The following is a 22,214-nucleotide window of genomic DNA, read 5'->3' as shown; positions in this document are numbered from 1 at the left end:
TCACATTTTAGTCATTTTCCTTTTTGCATGTAGAGTAGCCTCTGTAGAGTAAGCTTTCCTTTCTTTCATCACATATAGAGCTTCTTTTTGAATCCATAGAAGTTGGCTTCAGCTCCTAGTGATCTTGCGCTAGCTGACCAAGTGACAGCCTACAATAAGAACTAGTACTTGTGCATACAACATCGTCGCTTCCAAGTTTGTTACGAATTACCGGGTTGATAAGAGTAAAGTAGGCAGCCCAAGAGTTGCAACATTATTGCTGCAATACTGGTGCTCACCAGTACTACCATAAGGGTTTGGAACTAACTTTAATTTGTTTGGAGATGGAGAGATTGCTAGCTGCGGATACTTCTAAGACATTAAAATATACTCACTATTCCATTCAGATGGCAGACTTAGTTCACAAAATCCTACTTGCAATGGAGTAGTAGTACTGGGACCAACAATGCCACCTTTTTTAATTCTCTTTGTGATAGATTTGGATGTAGTGGAGGCATAGTAGAGGAGACAAATCTAATACAGACATTAGATTGGATTTGTGTTATTTTTGTATGAGGGGTGGTATCATATCCATGGAACTGTATGTAAACTTCGAGAAATTCATTAATGTATGGATCTGTAAGCGACAGTTGGTATCTTAGGACGATTGAAGACCAAACAAGACCATTATTTAAGGGACTTTAGAATCCTCCTATCAATGTGTCTTCAAACTTATTGTGTCTGGTACCAAGAACACAGGTTAGACATGAGTTATCTAACCCTGGTCATACAAGGGGATTAATCCCAAATTGTACGAGTTCAATATGTATGTATTTGTAATCATGAATCAGACCCCATTCTACATCTTCCTTTGTAATGAGAGGAATTTGATATACACTCTGACCAATAGAAACAAGAACATTTACAAAGGAAAATCTAAACAGTGTAGTAGCACGAAACTGAAAAACTGGGAGTTTATACATCTTTTCCATATCAATGTTTAGTAGTGCCCAATTAGGTTGTGGATTAAATTCATGCTTTACAACTGTAGTATCAAACAAAACATTTATATTGCTTTTGTTCAAAAACTTTGTAAGCCATGCCCATTTTGTCTCATGTGCTTCTTTATGAGATTCAGTAGAAAAATTAAAACTTTGCTTAGCATCCATACTTATGAAGATAAAAGGCTTAAAAGCACCTGAAAAATTGCATATTTGCAATCACGGGTCACATCCTATGCCCAAAAACACCTTTCCTCGACAACAATGGGAATTATAGCGATAGACATCTTCAGCTTTCGCTTACAATAGATACGTCTCTCCCTTCTACCTCAAACATAATGGATAGAATGGCTCTGATACCAATTTTTCTAGTAATGGTCTTTAGTCATGACCAATAGAAATAGGAACATTCATTGAGGAAAAGCTAAACAATGTACCAATTTTTGTAACGTGCAATAACCCAAAAGAACTCAAAAGGATAAAGAACTCAAAGATCACAGAACAAAGATCGCAAAACATAGAATGCAAATGTTTTTACCTTAAAACTCAAAGAGAAATTCTTCATATTATAGAAATACTCGGAACTTTACCAATGTCTTGAGCTTAGGTTAATCCTTCCTTATATACGATGAGACCTCGTAATCTTGCTCAGGATCTAGATTCTTTCCCATCCCCAAAGTGAAATATCACCATAAAATCTTCATGATATGATACAAAGTGGATATTCCAACTTGGGGAACCCACAGAAGCCATAGTGTATGTACTAAAAGGTTATATATATTAGATATTCCTTCATGGAATAGATCATATATGTACTAAAAGCTGAAACAAAATGGATATTCTAATTTCTTGAAATCCGCAAAAGCAAAAATACATACAATGATTATTGACATAGAGGAGATTCTTTTAAGGAGAACCCAGATAGTCTAAATTAAAATCTCTTTGAAGATTTGGTCACCATCCTTTGGGGCTATCGTCAGAGTCATATTCAAAATCATAATCAGACTCATATTCTTCAATATACCTGTCAAAACTTAACCCAGGAAGTTGTTGTAACCATGATGGTTCCCTTCCGTAGCTGGTTGAAAAAGTTGAGAAACACATGAATAGATCTACCTTATCTAGAGGAATTCCAACTTCACCAAAATAATCAATTACAATAGTAAAATTATATCCTATAGGAGAAACACTATCTTGGTTGATCTTCATGTTAGTGCCCTTATATAATAGATCAAATTCAAATATATCATATCTTTCTGCTCCATCTTACATGTCATTATACAAAATAGAAAGGGAAAACTACTGACAGAGCCTACCTTGATCTGATTTTCCGAGAACAAATGAAACAAGTAGGAGGTTCATCCAACTAATCCAATGAATGAATGGAGACATGATGTCTTTACAATACATAATGATAGAAATTCTTTCGTAGGCACGGGCATACTGAAGAATGGCATAATAGTCTATCCATCTCAGATTAGGATCATAAATATAAACAAGTCTATGATATGGATATCTTACTGCACCAAAATAAGCACGGTTATTGTTGATGGGTGCTAATGGAATATCATAGTTGTTCCTTGTATCTGAGAGTCAAAAGCATTTTTCAAGAATGATCTTCTGGATTTCCATGGGTAAAGATAGAAATTTTTCTAAAATACAATCTACACAAAAAGAATAATGGCAGGAAGGGCATAATGTAACTTGGGATTTGTTCTAGGAGGATGATGAACATTCACCAAAATCAAATTTTTTAACTGTATATTCTGTCTGAATAAATTCTCCTTCTCATTAAATCTGCAAGATAATTCTCTTTACCGACTTTATATATGATATCAAAGTCATATCCATCTAACCATAAAGCCCATATTAAAACTCTGGAATTAACTTGTTCAAGCAATATTTTGTTTTGCAGCAATGCTTTCATGTGCTTGAGATCTATCTTAACAATGAAGTGGAAACTTTTGAGGAACAAGCTGAATATTTTTATACCTTTCTTTACTGCTAAATGGGAAGAAGGGTAATTTTTTCAGCGTCTCATAATGTTCCTGAGGCATATGTAATTCAAACATCCTAAAAATCTTTGTAGAATATTAACATTTGGAAAATAGTCTAGAAAATTTGATAAAGAATTCAATACATGTGGTTGTAAGTCTATTCTTCCTTGGGCTATGATTAGACCCAAGTAATCAATCCAAGTTTGTGTAATAATGAAATTATCTGAGGAGGCAGAAATAACTAGACCATGCTTGAAAACAACTTGATAAAATATCTCTAAGTGTTTTTTATGTTCACTAATATCCTTGCTGAAAATTAGCAAATCATCTATGTAGACAATGATAAAAGAATAATTTCAAAAAATATCTTCCATTCTCTTTTGGAATTATGATGGGGAATTATCCAAATCAAATGGCATAAGTTTCCATTGAAACTGTGCTCCAGGTACCACAAATGTTTTCTTTTATTTGTCTTCAGGATTAATGCCCATTTGCGAAAACCCACTTTTAAGATCAAACTTAATGAATGCATTTGCTTTGGCAATATTTGATAACAACATTTCCTTATTAGATAAAGGATATTTAATGGGCACAAGAGCTTGATTCAGAGCTTTGTAGTTGATAACTAGCCTCTTTTTTCCACGTTTGTGCTCTGAGTGCCTGTGGACATAAAATGTTGGACATGCCCAAGAACTCTTGCATGGTTCTATCAGTTTTCTCTTTATCAAGTCAATAATTTTTGCTTTACAAATCTCCTGTTTAGACGGGCTTATGTGATTTTCTTATGCCTTTTGTGCTTTGATATAGTATTCTTTCTAAAATGGAAGTGAGACAAAGTATTTTTCTCTGAACCAAAATGCATCAGGGTGTTCGGTTGTACAATCATTTTTCAACTTATTTACAATATCAAATATAATAGTAGGGCCATGGATTTCTGCATTCTTAACAATTTTTTGTATCTTGGAGAGATTTGTTATTGCCTCATCTAAATTTCTTACCTCATCAGGTTTTAACCTGAGTGTGTATTTACTTTTAGCAGGGACTTGCACCTTTTCACCTTGAATGCTCAAAATTATCATGTTCTTTTCAATGGTAATTGGCATGAAATTTTCATAAAATCCTATCCAAGAAACAAATAAGAACCAATATCATAACTATATAAAGTGACATATGATTCTTGTGATCCTAAGAGTATTGGAAAGTCTGGAGCAATATATGGAATTTTTATCAACTATTTGTTAACTTCTCTAAATTGGACTTGAGTGGGTTTCCAATATTAAGTGGGAATGGCCTTGAAGTTGTAACAACCGCTCATAGCTCCAGTATCAATTTGAGCATCAAGAATATATTCTTTTTATCTTGGAAATTTTATTTTTGCAGGGATGACCATCCTATCATCAATATCATTGATGTCATGAATGTCTTCATTACTATGTTGACTGGATGATAGTAATGGAGTTTGAGATGAAAGGAAATTAGGAGAAATGAACTGTGAGTTCAGACTATCAATTTCTTGCATGTTGGCTTCAATCCTTTGTGCAAGCTGCTTAAGCTGGTTTATGTCTCTTTGGAGATCTTCTTCTACCCTTTTAATCTTATCCAAAAAAAAGTATGCAATATTACTAGTGGATTCTTGTGATGTTTCTGGTGTTATATGGCAATCTAAAATCTCAAATTCCTCTCCATTAGTTTTCTTGTGAGGAATAGAAGCCTACAAATGATCAATTTTTTCTTGGAAGCGTCTTCGAGGAGTAATCAAAATAGGATGAAGAGAGGCCTTTTGTCTTTGGATTTCTTCAATTTAATGTTCGAGATCATAAAATTAAAACATGAAACAATTGGACAGATATGTACACTCACTACTGTCACTATTATTGTCCGAAAGAGAAACCTTTTGGAATTTCTCATCAATGTCATAGCTATTATCTAAACCAATACTATGTAGAAAAAAACATTCAAAATTAGAATCTGTTTGAGAAACTAAGTCCCAATCAGCTGGATCATAAGAGGATTTAAAAACTTCAACAATCTTTTTCTGGATTACTTTCTTTCCTTTGTTGGGACATATGTTGGCCCAATGACCAGTCTAGCCAGAAATAAAGCATTTAGATTGTTTAGCTGGTTTATACATTTTCTTGAAAACAAATCTTGATCCTCTCGCTATAGGCAATCTTGAAATATATTTCTTTTTCTTAGTAGTAGAAAGTCAAGACCTGCAAGAACACTTACCACTTTGGTCTCTCTGAGAACCCTTTCTAGAGTGGTTCTTATAACACCCAAAATAATATGTTTCAGTAAATGAGTCATAGATGGTGGGTTGAAATGCAACTTCTTTTCAACATTCTTACGAGTTTTGTTGGCATCGCATTCATCAAGACTAGGAAACTAGATCAAGACTAGGAAGCTTTTATCAAGGTGAATTTAGGGCCTTCTTCTATCTTAGAGTATCTAGATGGAGAACTTGGTCTATTCATAGCAGTTTCAAAACTTGTGACTTCTCTACTTATTACCCCTAATTGATCATTAATTGCTCTTAATACATTGCTATTAATTCTGGTGAGCATACATTGCATCTTAATTCTGGTGAGCATACATTGTATCTATGCTTTAGTGGATATTTTTGACATTCTCTTTTACTTCTACAATGTCTCTTGCCAAATCATCTATGTTTTGGGCCACACATACGGACATGTAGTTAGAATAATTTTGCATTTCTAATTATTCTACTGGTTTAGTCTCTGTAGCTGATAGATAATGCAGAAAATGCATATTGCTCTAGATAGAACCATCTTTGAATTTAAGAGTACTATTACGAGGCTCTAGTCTCCTTTTCGGAAATTCGTTTTTTGCGCCTGGCTTTTCTCTAGGTAGACTCAACATTTTGTGGACTCGAATAGGGAACATAATGCATTCAGGACAGTCTGAATGTTGTCCTTGATGTGATGTAGAATTTATGGTTTGGTATTTATTTATTGAATTTTCTTTTTATTTTTCATGGAAATGTACACAATCTGGCAAGTAACGATGATTATGGCTACTTGAAGATATTGATAGTTTGGGTGGTATTTGTACAGAATGAGGGAATCTGACTAACTGAATTCTTCGTAATTGCTTTTGCGAAGTAGTCAGTTGGAACCGTAAATTGGTACTACCATCAGGGTTTGGAACTAACTTTAATTGGTATGGAGATGGAGAGCTTGCTAACCACAGATACTTCTAAGACATTAAATTATACTCACTATTCCATTTAGATGGCAAACTTAGTTCACAAAATTCTACTTGCAACAAAGTAGCATTACTAGGACCAAAAATGACACCTTCTTTTAATGCTTGCTGTGATATATTGGAATGTAGTGGAGGCATAGTAGAGGAGACAAATATAATACAAAAATTAGATTGGAGTTGTGGTATTTGTGTATGAAGGGCAGTATCATATCCATGGAACTATATGTAATCTTGGAAAAATTCATTAATGTATGGATCTGTAAGCAACACTTGGTATCTTGGGATGACTGAAGACCAAACAAGACCATTATTTAACGCAGTTTGGAATCCTCCTATCAATGCGTCTTCAAACATATTGTGTCTCATATCAAGAACGTAAGTTCAACATGAGTTATCTAACCCTGGTCGTACAAATGGATTAATTCCAAATTGTACGAGTTCAATATGTATGTATTTGTAGTCATGAATCAGACCCCATTCTACATCTTCCTTTCTAATGAGAGGAATTTGATATACACTCTGACCAACAGAAACAGGAACATTTACAGAGGAAAATCTAAACATTGTAGCAACACGAAACTAAAAAACTAGGAGTTTATACATCTTTTCCATCTGAATGTTTGGTAGTTCCCAATTAGGTTGTGGATTAAATTCTTGCTCAACAACTCTAGTATCAAACAAAACATATGTATTTCTTTTGTTCAAAAACTTTGTAATCCATGCCCATTTTTTCTCATGTGTTTCTTTATGAGATTCAGTAGAGAAATTAAAACTTTACTTAGCATCCATACTGATGAAGATAAAAGGATTAAAAGCACATGAAAAATTGTAGATTTGCAATCACAGGTCACGCCCTACGTCCAACAACACCTTTCCTCAGCAACATTGGGACTTATTGCGGTAGACACCTTTAGCTTTCGCTTACGTCATATACGTTTCTCCCTTATACCTCGAATAGAATGGATAGAATGGCTCTGATACCAATTTTTGTAATGCGCAATAACCCAAAAGAACTCAAAAGGCTTGTTATCACTGAAAATCCTATTGCCAAAAATTTTTTAGCCTAGCTTAAAGACAGGGTGTTTTCGCAGCGCATGAATTCTTTAAGCAGTTTCGCAGTGCTACATGTTTAGGCGTTTTCGTAGCGCGCTACGAAATTGGGGATTTGCTCGAGTTTTCAGCAGAAGGTTCATATACTAAATTTTGATGATAAGGTTCCTGCCCGAATGGTTCTTACTACTATTGACACTGCAGTGTTTAGAGCCACACCAGAGCCTTTAGAGCCACACCAGAGCCTTTTTGGTCCATCACAAACAGTTGTTCAGTTGCAGCTCATTAAGATTAATCTTCAAGAGGAATCATGTTTAATAATTACTTCTTTTGTAGCTGAGGAAATTATGGTAAATCCTGGTGATGTTTTGCCTAATACTTCGGTGAACGCTCTTTACTTCAGTCTCAAGGAGATTGACCTTACAATTCCGGTAGATGTAGCAAAGCTAGATCAAGACATTTGCAAAATTGTTGATAACTGCTTCGTTCAGGTGTCAAGACACTATAAAGCGATATGTGTCAACACATGGGTTTATATGGGAGCGCCGCTTTCATATTATGGCTGAGGTCTATACAAAGGGGTCGGTGGAGATTTCTTTCCGCTGTGGGTGAAACCGATTATTGGCACGTGGCAAATTCATGGAATAGCATTTATGTCTTGGGCGCAAGTGTTTGATGAAGTGCCAGAGAGAGATGTAGTTCGTTGTTTTCGTGGCCTGGCTTCACAAGAGCTCTTTTTCTACGCAAACGGGTGGCAGAGAAGCTGCAACAACAATCACAGAACAATCCACTATTCAAGTTTCGATCTCGTGATCTACTTTGGTGGGTATAGTACTGCTAATCATTCGGAGCTAACGGCTGTCATTTAATAAAGAAAATATAATCAAGAGTTCTTTGTTATTCCGGAGGTTTGAACCCACTGCTCAGTCTATAACCTCCTGAGATTCTAAGCTGAGGTTATCGAAACTTAGAGCTAAAGCTACAGAATCGAAGAATGATGTACCGAAGGCCGTTCAGAGAGGATTATTGCAATTGATGTATGAAAGGTGGGTAAGAAATGAGCGTAAACAGGATAGGGAAATGAGCATATCGAGCCTAAATCTGGTTGAGGCATTGACAATGGATGGAAGAAAGAAGCCTCTGATATTGGCTAGCACCGCTGGAGTTGTTAATTCCGTCTTGCTTTCTGGAGAACATGATGGTGAGTCAGGTGCCCAAGCAGATTCGTTACCTAATTACTCGAGTTTTTGCTCCATGCGTCTCTCTGCGGGGCTTCTGCATCTCCCTAGGGATGTGAAAGATGGTTCTGAATTAAATGGCAGTTTACAAGAATTGTTGTGCAAGCATGGTGGGAAGGAAGCACCTTACGATGATGCAGCTATTGTGGGATTGGCATCAAGTATAGAAAGGGAGTTGTTTAATGCGATGGATGCAAATCTAGATAAAACACCAACTGCATATCCTGATGCTACCTTTGACAGCATGGGTGTGGCTGCAGATAGTCTTTTACTTCCAATGATGACTCACAAGATGAGATGGTCAAGATGCAGGATCCAACGGCTTCAGGAAGTGGTAATGAACCACTAGATTCTACCGTAAGGCATAAGAGAAGAAGATGTTCAATTGAAGATGATAGGGAGCATGACATAATTAGTGTACTTCGTGAGAATTGTCAGAATATACAAGCAGTTATCCGCGAAACAACTCAAGCACAGATGTGCTCCAGCCAGCTAGACAGGGACATGTATTGGAAGGGTATTGAGGTAAATAAACAAGTGCAACTACAAACCAGTGAGCTCGATAGAGAGCTCAAGAGAAAGCAAGGTCAGGATTTAATAGATGTTCTTGGAGGACTTGTAAATGCTGTGAATCGCCTGGTAGACACAATTCAGAACAAGAGCTCTCAACAATTGAATGGACCATGAACCTTTAGGGACATACAAGTGGGTTTTGATTTGTCTGAAATGTCTGTAAGCACTTTAAGAATTCCAGAAAATTTTCAATCAATCTTCAATCATGTCTTGGCTTGATTAGGTTCAAGATCTTGTAGAACCTTGTATCCAAAGGTTGCTAGATATCATCTACCAGTTTTTCAACATGAGGTTTCTCCTTTGTTTTATCCATCAATCGATGGCGGTTATCCTTCCCAGACCTTTTGCAGCCCTGGATGGACGTCGATTCCAACATTCTACACAGATTATATTTTTTATGGTCATCAATTTCAACAGCCAGGCTCTATTTATCAACACGTACCTTATCCAGAGAACCAATATTGGCCTTTTCCTTCAGGGGTTCCTCCAACAGAGGCAATTATGCCAGTGTTAGAAGATTTGGGAATACATGGATCCTATGCCAATAGCATTCAGTTTGGAAACAACAATTCCTTTGGTAGCAGACCTGTTTTTAATTCTTATTTAATGCCTCCGAATAGTTCTTATGTCAGAGGTTTTATGCCTACCGCTTTAAACAATTCTGTTCTGGTGGATGCTGCCATTCATTATGATAGTATGAGACCAGCTATGGCACCATGGATGGATCCAAGAAATACAGGGGACCCTCAGCATTTGAGCTCGTGTTCTGTTGCTAAGAACATTGGCTGGTCAACTTTTCAAGATGATGCCAGAAAACCAATTTTGATTATACATCCAGGAGAGATGGACAATGACATCCATGTGCATGAAGCAGAATTTTCTATGATAAGCATATTTCTGTTTTCGGTTTTTTTTTTATAGTAATGTCTTCATTGTATTTAAGCACTAGCCAAAGGAAAATCTTGTCAATAATAACCCTCACTTTTGTAAGAAAGATGGATATTACAAAGAACAGATCTATGAAGGCAGAAAATGAAGACAGTACAGAGTGTGGCTGTGAGACTGCACTAAAGGAAGAATAGATGAACCCTAAAGGTAGGGTAGCATGTGAAATGTTTTAAGCAGTACCATCATCATGACAGAGCAAATCAAGCAAAAAACTTCACCAGCTGCCCTTGCACTAACTGTAAATGTGTTAAACGCTGTGCAGAAAGGTTGAGGCTATTAACCATGCTCATTTACAGGTTGTCCTCATAACCTTGTCCAAAGCATCAATTAGGCATAGTGAATTTTTAAAGGCAGGGAAGAAGACTGTGTTTTTTAAATCACACAGCAGTTTCGTAGCGCGCTACGAAACTGCTGTAGGTGATGATTTTAAACGCAGAGCAGCTATGTTGGTAAGATGACCGAGAAACTTGAAAGAGAGACACCTGTCCATCAATACATCCTACAGCACATCCAGGATGTGGCAGCCCGCTCTTTCTGTTAAAGGATAAAAGCAAGGATAAAGCATTTTCCTTTGGATTCGAATATGTTGAGGCAAACCAAAGACCGACAATCAGGAACAGTTTCCTATATTTCAGGGTGTTGGAGAACATGTTATATTAAAGGCCAGCAAGCAACTACAGACACCTGTCACAGCCAAACTAAGAGAAGCCACTTGTCAAAGAATGAGCCTGTTCTCTCCTTTTTCTCGTAGGAGCACCAGTTTGATTGTAATAAATGCTATTTCCAGCATGATGTAGAATTAGAGTTTTAATTGTTTTAGGAGTCCAGCGCTGTCAATTAATGGTCAGCTGCAATTATTAGTTAGTTAAAAGTTAGTAGGTGTCATCATAGGTAATTATTGAGCTCCCCTCACGCTGGAGGAGGGAGCTCGAATCAGGTAGAGTAAGCCTTCTATATAGAGTGGAAAGATGAATGTAAAAAGGGGTTGGAGATTTTATAAAAAAACAGAGTTTTTATCAGCTTGTGTAAGAAGACTTTGACAGTAATACAAGAGTTACTTTTTCTTCCCAAGATTCATTATATGTTTATGGCTCAGAACATGTGTGGTTTTGTCATTATCTTTTATGTATTTTACAGCTCACTAAATATGCAATCACTCTGAATTCACCTAGTGCTCAGACTTCCTGTGCTTATTTATGAGTTGAGTTTTTTGGAGAAATGTTTTGAGTGTTAAACGTTATATGCCTTGGCTTCTATGATTAAGTGATCAATAGTTTACTGCAGAAGTGAATGACTCCATGAGCCCAATGGAAGAAGTGTTGTTTTGTGTTTCCAACCAGCTTTATTTTCATAAAAGTGTGAAGAGTTAACCATCTGTTGTTGTGATTGTTTTTTATCAAAAGTCTGTGAGAGAGCCCTCTCTGACTAAGGAGGCTAATCCTTAGTCTAAAGTCTGGTTGAAAGAGTTACATAAAATCTTGCTTGGTTGCAGCCCTTAGTACTGATTTTGTGATAACATTTTGGTGCGTCTGCCGGGAGCCTGAAGCTTATTCTCTCCCGAAATTTGAAGATTGGATTTCTGAAGGTAGCAGGAGTTCAAAATGATTTTCGAGGCTGCAAAACTACCTTGGCAACTCCATTGTTGAAGAATTCAAGGTTTATACATTCATGGTGATTCCACTGGAGTTATGAAGGACCCAGAAGCTGCCATTCTTTGTTCAAGGTATACATGCATAGATTTCTCAGGAATTCATGGTTTCCCAAATCATTTTCCCAAGGATGCATATTTTTTAAGGAATGGTCCCAAATACAATGGAGAAGATTTGAGTTTAACCTTGAATCATATATCAGATTTTTGTGAATTTTTAGAGCTTCTGAGAGTTAAACATGAGGATGTTTGTATAAGGTTATTCTATGATTCACTTCAAGGGAAGTGCAAACAGTGGGTTGAATGCTTTCCTGCCAAGTCCATTAAGTCATTTCAAGACCTTTGGCTCATGTTTTTGGAGGAATGGATAGATAGGTCAGAGTTGGTGGCAGACTCTCCCTCAGTTGAAGGTTTCAAACAATGGAATGATGATCATAGTAAAGAAGAAACAAATGAATCTTTTTCTTTGTCATTATCCTCATATATAAAATCTTTTGACTGCAAGGCAGAGGATAGGATGAGATTTTTGGATGAATTTGCTGAGGACCTTGAAAAAGAAATTGAAGGTTTAGAAGGACAAATTCAGGCATATAGTTTTCATGATCATGATCATTATTCTCAGAAGTTTTCTATGGCAGAACGCAAGGAGACTATGCTGGTTCCTTTCTCTTTCACGATGGAGGAACTGAACACTGTGGTTGAAGATCAGTTTGCACAACTGGAAAGTTACAACGAAAATCAAGCTGATCATGTATTCTGGGATCCTGTAGCTGATTACATGGAAGACTTTTACTCTCCACTGCTTCAGCTTACCTATAAAGATCAGAGGAAATTTCAGTGGCAGCGGTCATCACACCATTAGATTGACTGTGAACTCCAATGCAGTCAAAGAAATCAAATATCAGATAAAATAGAGGATTGGCTACATTGGAAATTTCATATTGATTGAGCAGAAAGAAGCTGAAATTGTTAGGGTAGGTAGGTAGAGGTAAATGCAAAATAAGCTTAAGGTCAACTGAGAATCTTTCAGTAGAAATAGTTTTTTTTTTCTCCTACAGTCATGCTGGTCAAGCAAATTTCTGTTTGTCAAATAAATTCTATAAGGCACTGGAACTGCAGGTTCTTAGTGCACCACAAGGGCACACTATCCCAAGTGGAGCCGCTGTTATCACTGAAAATCCTATTGCCAAAATTTTTTTAGCCTAGCTTAAAGACAGGGTGTTTTCGCAGCGCATGAATTCTTTAAGCAGTTTCGCAGCGCTACATGTTTAGGCATTTTCGTAGCGCGCTACGAAATTGGGGATTTGCTCGAGTTTTCAGCAGAAGGTTCATATAATAAATTTTGATGATAAGGTTCCTGCCCGAATGGTTCTTACTACTATTGACACTGCAGTGTTTAGATCCACACCAGAGCCTTTAGAGCCACACCAGAGCCTTTTTGGTCCATCACAAACAGTTGTTCAGTTGCAGCTCATTAAGATTAATCTTCAAGAGGAATCATGTTTAATAATTACTTCTTTTGTAGCTGAGGGAATTATGGTAAATCCTGGTGATGTTTTGCCTAATACTTCGGTGAACGCTCTTTACTTCAGTCTCAAGGAGTTTGACCTTACAATTCCGGTAGATGTAGCAAAGCTAGATCAAGACATTTGCAAAATTGTTGATAACTGCTTCATTCAGGTGTCAAGACACTATAAAGCGATATATGTCAACGCATGGGTTTATATGGGAGCGCCGCTTTCATATTATGGCTGAGGTCTATACAAAGGGGCCGGTGGAGATTTCTTTCCGCTGTGGGTGAAACCGATTATTGGCAGGTGGCAAATTCATGGAATAGCATTTATGTCTTGGGCGCAAGTGTTTGATGAAGTGCCAGAGAGAGATGTAGTTCGTTGTTTTCATGGCCTGGCTTCACAAGAGCTCTTTTTCTACGCAAACGGGTGGCAGAGAAGCTGCAACAACAATCACAGAACAATCCACTATTCAAGTTTCGATCTCGTGATCTACTTTTGTGGGTATAGTACTGCTAATCATTCGGAGCTAACGGCTGTCACTTAATAAAGAAAATATAATCAAGAGTTCTTTGTTATTCCGGAGGTTTGAACCCACTGCTCAGTCCATAACCTCCTGAGATTCTAAGCTGAGGTTATCGAAACTTAGAGCTAAAGCTACAGAATTGAAGAATGATGTACCGAAGGCCGTTCGGAGAGGGTTATTGCAATTGATGTATGAAAGGTGGGAAAGAAATGAGCGTAAACAGGATAGGGAAATGAGCATATCGAGCCTAAATCTGGCTGAGGCATTGACAATGGATGGAAGAAAGAAGCCTCTGATATTGGCTAGCACCGCTGAAGTTGTTAATTCCGTCTTGCTTTCTGGAGAACATGATGGTGAGTCAGGTGCCCAAGCAGATTCGTTATCTAATTACTCGAGATTTTGCTCCATGCGTCTCTCTGCGGGGCTTCTGCATCTCCCTAGGGATGTGAAAGATGGTTCTGAATTAAATGGCAGTTTACAAGAATTGTTGTGCAAGCATGGTGGGAAGGAAGCACCTTACGATGATGCAGCTATTGTGGGATTGGCATCAAGTACAGAAAGGGAGTTGTTTAATGCGATGGATGCAAATCTAGATAAAACACCAACTGCATATCCTGATGCTACCTTTGACAGCATGGGTGTGGCTGCAGATAGTCTTTTACTTCCAATGATGACTCACAAGATGAGATGGTCAAGATGCAGGATCCAACGGCTTCAGGAAGTGGTAATGAACCACTAGATTCTACCGTAAGGCATAAGAGAAGAAGATGTTCAATTGAAGATGATAGGGAGCATGACATAATTAGTGTACTTCGTGAGAATTGTCAGAATATACAAGCGGTTATCCGCGAAACAACTCAAGCACAGATGTGCTCCAGCCAGCTAGACAGGGACATGTATTGGAAGGGTATTGAGGTAAATAAACAAGTGCAACTACAAACCAGTGAGCTCGATAGAGAGCTCAAGAGAAAGCAAGGTCAGGATTTAATAGATGTTCTTGGAGGACTTGTAAATGCTGTGAATCGCCTGGTAGACACAATTCAGAACAAGAGCTCTCAACAATTGAATGGACCATGAACCTTTAGGGACATACAAGTGGGTTTTGATTTGTCTGAAATGTCTGTAAGCACTTTAAGAATTCCAGAAAATTTTCAATCAATCTTCAATCATGTCTTGGCTTGATGATGTTCAAGATCTTGTAGAACCTTGTATCCAAAGGTTGCTAGATATCATCTACCAGTTTTTCAACATGAGGTTTCTCCTTTGTTTTATCCATCAATCGATGGCGGTTATCCTTCCCAGACCTTTTGCAGCCCTGGATGGACGTCGATTCCAACATTCTACACAGATAATATTTTTTATGGTCATCAATTTCAATAGCCAGGCTCTATTTATCAACACGTACCTTATCCAGAGAACCAATATTGGCCTTTTCCTTCAGGGGTTCCTCCAACAGAGGCAATTATGCCAGTGTTAGAAGATTTGGGAATACATGGATCCTATGCCAATAGCATTCAGTTTGGAAACAACAATTCCTTTGGTAGCAGACCTGTTTTTAATTCTTATTTAATGCCTCCGAATAGTTCTTATGTCAGAGGTTTTATGCCTACCGCTTTAAACAATTCTGTTCTGGTGGATGCTGCCATTCATTATGATAGTATGAGACCAGCTATGGCACCATGGATGGATCCAAGAAATACAGGGGACCCTCAGCATTTGAGCTCGTGTTCTGTTGCTAAGAACATTGGCTGGTCAACTTTTCAAGATGATGCCAGAAAACCAATTTTGATTATACATCCAGGAGAGATGGACAATGACATCCATGTGCATGAAGCAGAATTTTCTATGATAAGCATATTTCTGTTTTCGGTTTTTTTTTTATAGTAATGTCTTCATTGTATTTAAGCACTAGCCAAAGGAAAATCTTGTCAATAATAACCCTCACTTTTGTAAGAAAGATGGAGATTACAAAGAACAGATCTATGAAGGCAGAAAATGAAGACAGTACAGAGTGTGGCTGTGAGACTGCACTAAAGGAAGAATAGATGAACCCTAAAGGTAGGGTAGCATGTGAAATGTTTTAAGCAGTACCATCATCATGACAGAGCAAATCAAGCAAAAAACTTCACCAACTGCCCTTGCACTAACTGTAAATGTGTTAAACGCTGTGCAGAAAGGTTGAGGCTATTAACCATGCTCATTTACAGGTTGTTCTCATAACCTTGTCCAAAGCATCAATTAGGCATAGTGAATTTTTAAAGGCAGGGAAGAAGACTGTGTTTTTGAAATTACACAGCAGTTTCGTAGCGCGCTACGAAACTGCTGTAGGTGGTGATTTTAAACGCAGAGCAGCTATGTTGGTAAGATGACCGAGAAACTTGAAAGAGAGACACCTGTCCATCAATACAGCCTACAGCACATCCAGGATGTGGCAGCCCGCTCTTTCTGTTAAAGGATAAAAGCAAGGATAAAGCATGCTCCTTTGGATTCGAATATGTTGAGGCAAACCAAAGACCGACAATCAGGAACAGTTTCCTATATTTCAGGGTGTTGGAGAACATGTTATATTAAAGGCCAGCAAGCAACTACAGACACCTGTCACAGCCAAACTAAGAGAAGCCACTTGTCAAAGAATGAGCCTGTTCTCTCCTTTTTCTCGTAGGAGCACCAGTTTGATTGTAATAAATGCTATTTCCAGCATGATGTAGAATTAGAGTTTTAATTGTTTTAGGAGTCCAGCGCTGTCAATTAATGGTCAGCTGCAATTATTAGTTAGTTAAAAGTTAGTAGGTGTCATCATAGGTAATTATTGAGCTCCCCTCACGCTGGAGGAGGGAGCTCGAATCAGGTAGAGTAAGCCTTCTATATAGAGTGGAAAGATGAATGTAAAAAGGGGTTGGAGATTTTATAAAAAAACAGAGTTTTTATCAGCTTGTGTAAGAAGACTTTGACAGTAATACAAGAGTTACTTTTTCTTCCCAAGATTCATTATATGTTTATGGCTCAGAACATGTGTGGTTTTGTCATTATCTTTTATGTATTTTACAGCTCACTAAATATGCAATCACTCTGAATTCACCTAGTGCTCAGACTTCCTGTGCTTATTTATGAGTTGAGTTTTTTGGAGAAATGTTTTGAGTGTTAAACGTTATATGCCTTGGCTTCTATGATTAAGTGATCAATAGTTTACTGCAGAAGTGAATGACTCCATGAGCCCAATGGAAGAAGTGTTGTTTTGTGTTTCCAACCAGCTTTATTTTCATAAAAGTGTGAAGAGTTAACCATCTGTTGTTGTGATTGTTTTTTATCAAAAGTCTGTGAGAGAGCCCTCTCTGACTAAGGAGGCTAATCCTTAGTCTAAAGTCTGGTTGAAAGAGTTACATAAAATCTTGCTTGGTTGCAGCCCTTAGTACTGATTTTGTGATAACAAGGCTAAAGAACTCAAAGATCACAGAAGAAACATCACAGAACACAGACTCAAATATCACAAAACACAAAATGTAGATGTTTTGAACTTAAAACTCAAAGAGAACTTCTTTCATATTATATAAATACTCAGAAATTCACAAGTGTCTTGAGCTCAGGTTAATCCTTCCTTATACAGGATGAAACATGTTTTTTTAATGTATCTTTATTTTTTGTCAATGTGGGTCTTCTCAAAAGTATGTATAATGGGTACTTTTCGAGTGTCTACACTTGAAATTTGGGTAAACCTATAAGGAGATAAGCTAAAAATACAAATAAAAAAACAAGTTTTCTTCTTTTGCCCCCAAATGTTTACATGTACTTCTTTTTAAATTTAAAATATTTTGATTGGTTTACATATTATGACATGGAAATTACATGAAAATTTCATGGGCACTTTTAAGCTGAAATTTCCTCTAATGATTCATGCATTTCAAAGTAGATTTTCTCATCGTTCCCTGGTAGTTTGAGTAAGTGTCATATACCATTGGAAGCTCTCTAAGTGTTATTAAATGAAGCACTTTTCATGTGCTTTTGAACATGTTACCTACAAGAAAAATTCCTTGAAACATGCGTTGCTCAGCAAACAACTAAGTCATCATAAACTTAGCACACGTTTAATAAAAGCATCCAAGACATCAATAACAACATAAGCATCATGCATGAAAACTCAGCAAGCTCCCCGTGAATTGATATAACTTGACATCTATGACAACATATACTAACATACTCAACAACTATATCTAAAAAGAGAGATATGAAGCTACTCACATTCTCAAAATATATTACAATATGTTGAAATAATGACCTTTTAACATAAATAAATAACCCTACAGGTCCAAAAACCTAATCCTAAAAGTTGAAGTTCCGAAAGGTTTGTAGGCCCCACAATGGTTAATTGGTAAATCAATTTTCAAGGAACACAAGTTTTGCATACAATATCTATTTTGGGTGCACAATGGCTAATTGGAAAAGAAAAATTGAGTATAAATTTCAATGAATTCCATCAAAACTCATGTACCCCCAAATTTTTAGAAAACATCATTTAGGGCCTCAAAATGGCCCCAAAAGTTTTGTACCCAAAAAACAACTAAAAAGCTAGCAAGAAGATAGAAAATTCTTGAGTCAGCAGAAGAAGCAGATGGAAACCAATATTTGTCTAGATCAATTTGTGTGAATGGTGTGTATTTATGCTTTTTCTTTCATTTTCATATTTTATTTATTTCTTAAATTCAAGCAAAGCTAGTAAGTCATCAATCTAGGATACAAGGAAAATTAGGTTGCATAGTTTAAGATTTCATTGTATTATAAGATCTATTATGATGAATTATTTCAATGGAATATCCATGATAGTTTATAAATTATATTGGTAGCAACGTGAGGTTTCTTTGGATAATTTATGGGAAGTTTCAGGATTTAGAAATTGGCTTAAGAAAGATTTATAGAAACCTAGCCATGAAAAATGAGTATATTCATAACAACCCTTGAGATCTAGCAAAAGAGAGATTTTTAAGGGTAGAAGAAAAATTCATTAAAATATCTTACATAATTCCCCTCGTCATGGTGACTCCAGCAAGAAAACTTGGATCATTTGGGGAGGTGGGATAATAGCTTAGAGATTAGATTATAGGGGAAACAAGGAGATGATAAGGCCCCATAAAGGAGTTGAGGAAGATTTAAAAACATAGTATCTAGGTTCCAGTGCCTTACACCTTCATAATACTTACTTAAAATGGAAGAAAATGTGGATATGATGAAATACCAAGGTGACATAAATGCAATGAATTTGAATCATTGGTTGCAATCATTAGACGTTTATTTCAATAATCACCATATATAAGAATAAAACAAGATTTCATTTACCGAATTAAAAATATATGGCCATGGATTAACCTAGTGGATATGTCACATGAAGACACTTTGGCTTGAGGGTGATCCACTAATAACTAAGTGGGAGAATTTGAAAACCCTCACTAGTTCCTATTTTTACCTTATTGGCTATGTGGAGGACCAATGGATCCATTAAAATTACTTTATGAAAAGGAAGAGAAAGTGTGCAAGGGTATTCAATAATATGTCTATCATGAAGGTATCTCTCCCAACAACCCATATGTACTCCTTAATTATTTTGGGTTTGTACATAACCATTTATGAAAGCAAGTGATGACCTTCAAGATTAGGAAAATTGAGAGAGTGAGTGTTTAAAAACAATATCTAGAAAACATATGTCATAAGAAAAGAAAACCTAGAGGTTCCAAATAGAAAGAGCACCAAGAGGCTTCCAAGGAGGGAGCAAAGAAGTGGAAAGAGAATGAAAGGAAAATAAGATCCAAGTAACCATTATAAACATTACAGTATTGATGGTCCACACTAAAGAAAAGAGTTAGAGACTACATCTAGAGCTAAAATCTACCACAAGAATGATGTTAAGAAGAATAACTTTCTAGCCACATATTCAAGCAATTAGGTAGAGAGTATCCTATATGTGGAGGAGTATATTACTTTCACTTCAATGTGGAAGGACATGAATTTGAGTAGCCTTTGTCAAAAGAAAAAGGAGATGAAAAAACTCTTCCATATCAAGATCCTTGTCAAGAAGACCAAGGTAGATGCTCTATTCAACTCTAGTTTGTAGGTCAATCTCATAACATTTGTCCTAGTCAACAAGCTTGGGTTGGAGGTTCATGATCATCCAAGCCCATAATCATTAGGGTTGGTGAACAAGGATATAGAAATTAAGGTCAGGTAATAATGCAAGATCAAAATTATTGTAAGTGAATATTTTATTGATGATGCTAAATTAGATGTAATGTCCCTTGCAATTTGTCGTATAGTGTTTGGAAACCCCTACATCTGTATGAGGGATGTGATCTTCATCTAAAGAGAAAATTAGTATCACATGGTCAAGGATTGGAATTCCTACATCATGAATGCACATAAACTTAAATGAATGATCTCACTAGTAAGTGCAAACCAACTCAAAAATTTAATTATCTTTGATGAGAAATAAGTATTTATTTTCTTAAGAGAGAAACACTCTAGTGATGAATTGATAACGGTAAAATTATCCATGGAGAAATGTACGAAAGAGAAAAAATAATAGTTGGAGTTACTATAGGCATACAGACTAATAATGTTCTAGGAACTTAAATGGACTCCACCAAAGATGTAAGTGGAGCATGGAATATAGTTATTACTTGAATCCCTACTACCAAATATTGGGTTATATAAATAGTCTATGTTGGAAGCAAGTGAAGAAATAGTTTCTATAGTTGTTAGAGCAAGGAGTGAATTACACTCAAGAATTTGTACCCTCTACCCATGATTGATGATCAATTACAACATGCCAAGTATTTCACCAAGTTGGATCTCAAATCAATACTAAGAGTGTGTGAAAAAAGAAGACACCTGTAAGACTATCTTTAAGACAGGGAAAGGTTTTTATGAATGATTGGTCATGCCATTTGGTTTATCTAATGCACTAGCTACATTTATGATACTAATGAATGATGTATTATGCATGTATATGGATTCATTTGACATAGTGTATTTGTACAATATATTGGTTTATTGCTCAACCTAGGAGGGATGCATCTCACATCTCATAGAATTGTTGGAGACTCTAGAAAGGAACCATCTACTTGCTAACATAGAAAAAAATGTGAGTTTTCTCAATAGCCATTGTTGTGTTTGGGGTATGTAATTGATAGAGGGGAATTCAAGATAGATCTCACAAAGATGGAGAACACAATAAGATTGTTAGTTCATACAATTGTCACTAAACTTATGATCTTTGTTGTGGTAGCAAAGAACCTATGGAAGTTCATAACATCATTTTCAGAAATAGCTACACCACTCCATACCATAGTATTAAGTAGTAAGAGCTTCCATTCGAGAAAGAATCAACAAAAGATTTTGATGACTTGAAAAGGAATAATAGTAGTCAAGCACGAGTTCTTCCTATTATCACTCCAAGAAACTCTCCTAGGTTGTAGATCGAAGATGCCCAGTAACATATAATCTTCAATATTGTTCTCAAAACTATTGGAATGGATGATGGTTTGAATCAATCCAGATAACCATTTCAACTATGTTTTTACTCAAGACATGCATGAACACCCTTAGCTTATAAGGCTTTACACCACTAATGCTCAACAATTTGTAGTTTCAATGAATGGATGGAGAATACTAACCATATCGACAAATGCATACATAAACATAAATGAATGGCTAGCTACAAGCAGAAAAAGAAAATACTAACTGTATCGACATATGCATATATGACCACATATGAATGGCTAGCTACAGGCAGCAAAGAAGCTTGCAAATATGATTTATCAAAGCAAAGATAAGACGACAATTATCTGGCCTTAGACACAAAAGAAAACATGAACAAACTGTTCAACTGCAAGCTTAGAACAGAAGAGAAAATGAAATATTGAACATATAATAGCAAAAGAAGCTTGTATTAATAATGAATGAAGATGAGACGCTTGAGTAGCAAAGTATCAACAGTCTCTAGAAGTTTGAACCCCTATTACATCTTACCAACAGCTATTTATAGCCAGTTCACAATGATTTTTAGCCTTTTGAGGCTTCAGGAGTCTTAATCTATCCCTTTGTTTCTTCAACTGATTGATTCCCTCAATGAAAGCATGGCTCGGTGGTTTTCCTCTTCTGACAGAGGAATAACCATATTAAGATATTTTGTGTAGTTGTTGCACTGTTTGGGCTGATGATGCTTCCTGATCTTGTTTGATTTGGCGGTGTGGCATCGTTGTGGCTCCCTGACTACTTTATCATTGATCCAGCTCCTGTCCCTTTCTCCCAGCCTCTATGGGGTAGTGGAAAGGGTTTGTGTGCCTTTGTTTTCTCTTTCAATTGCAAACTGTGACTGTTTTTGTTATCAACTGAAAGCACGGCCAAATTGCGAAATCCCACCATTCCTTGTCCTTTTCGGACTTCAAAAAGTCCTCAAAGATTGTTCATATCCTCTCGGGTCTGCCCTTGTTGCTGTCGCAAGTCGTAAAGAAGCCTGCCCTATGTATTTTCC

At 36.6% G+C, this 22,214-nt stretch overlaps 2 pseudogenes; both read left to right on the top strand.

Annotated features, from left to right (window-relative positions):
- Positions 1-8,371: 8,371 nt before the first annotated feature.
- LOC149174589 (uncharacterized) lies at positions 8,372-9,237 on the top strand (annotated as a pseudogene).
- A 4,646-nt stretch (positions 9,238-13,883) lies between these two features.
- Positions 13,884-14,841, top strand: LOC149174588 (uncharacterized; annotated as a pseudogene).
- Positions 14,842-22,214: the final 7,373 nt, after the last annotated feature.

The sequence above is a fragment of the Pinus tabuliformis genome, chromosome 4_1 (genome assembly GCF_031772625.1).
Source record: "Pinus tabuliformis cultivar Carrire ecotype Pingquan chromosome 4_1, CPIR1, whole genome shotgun sequence".
Taxonomy (NCBI): domain Eukaryota; kingdom Viridiplantae; phylum Streptophyta; class Pinopsida; order Pinales; family Pinaceae; genus Pinus; species Pinus tabuliformis.
This window is presented reverse-complemented; position numbering and strand designations above follow the sequence as displayed.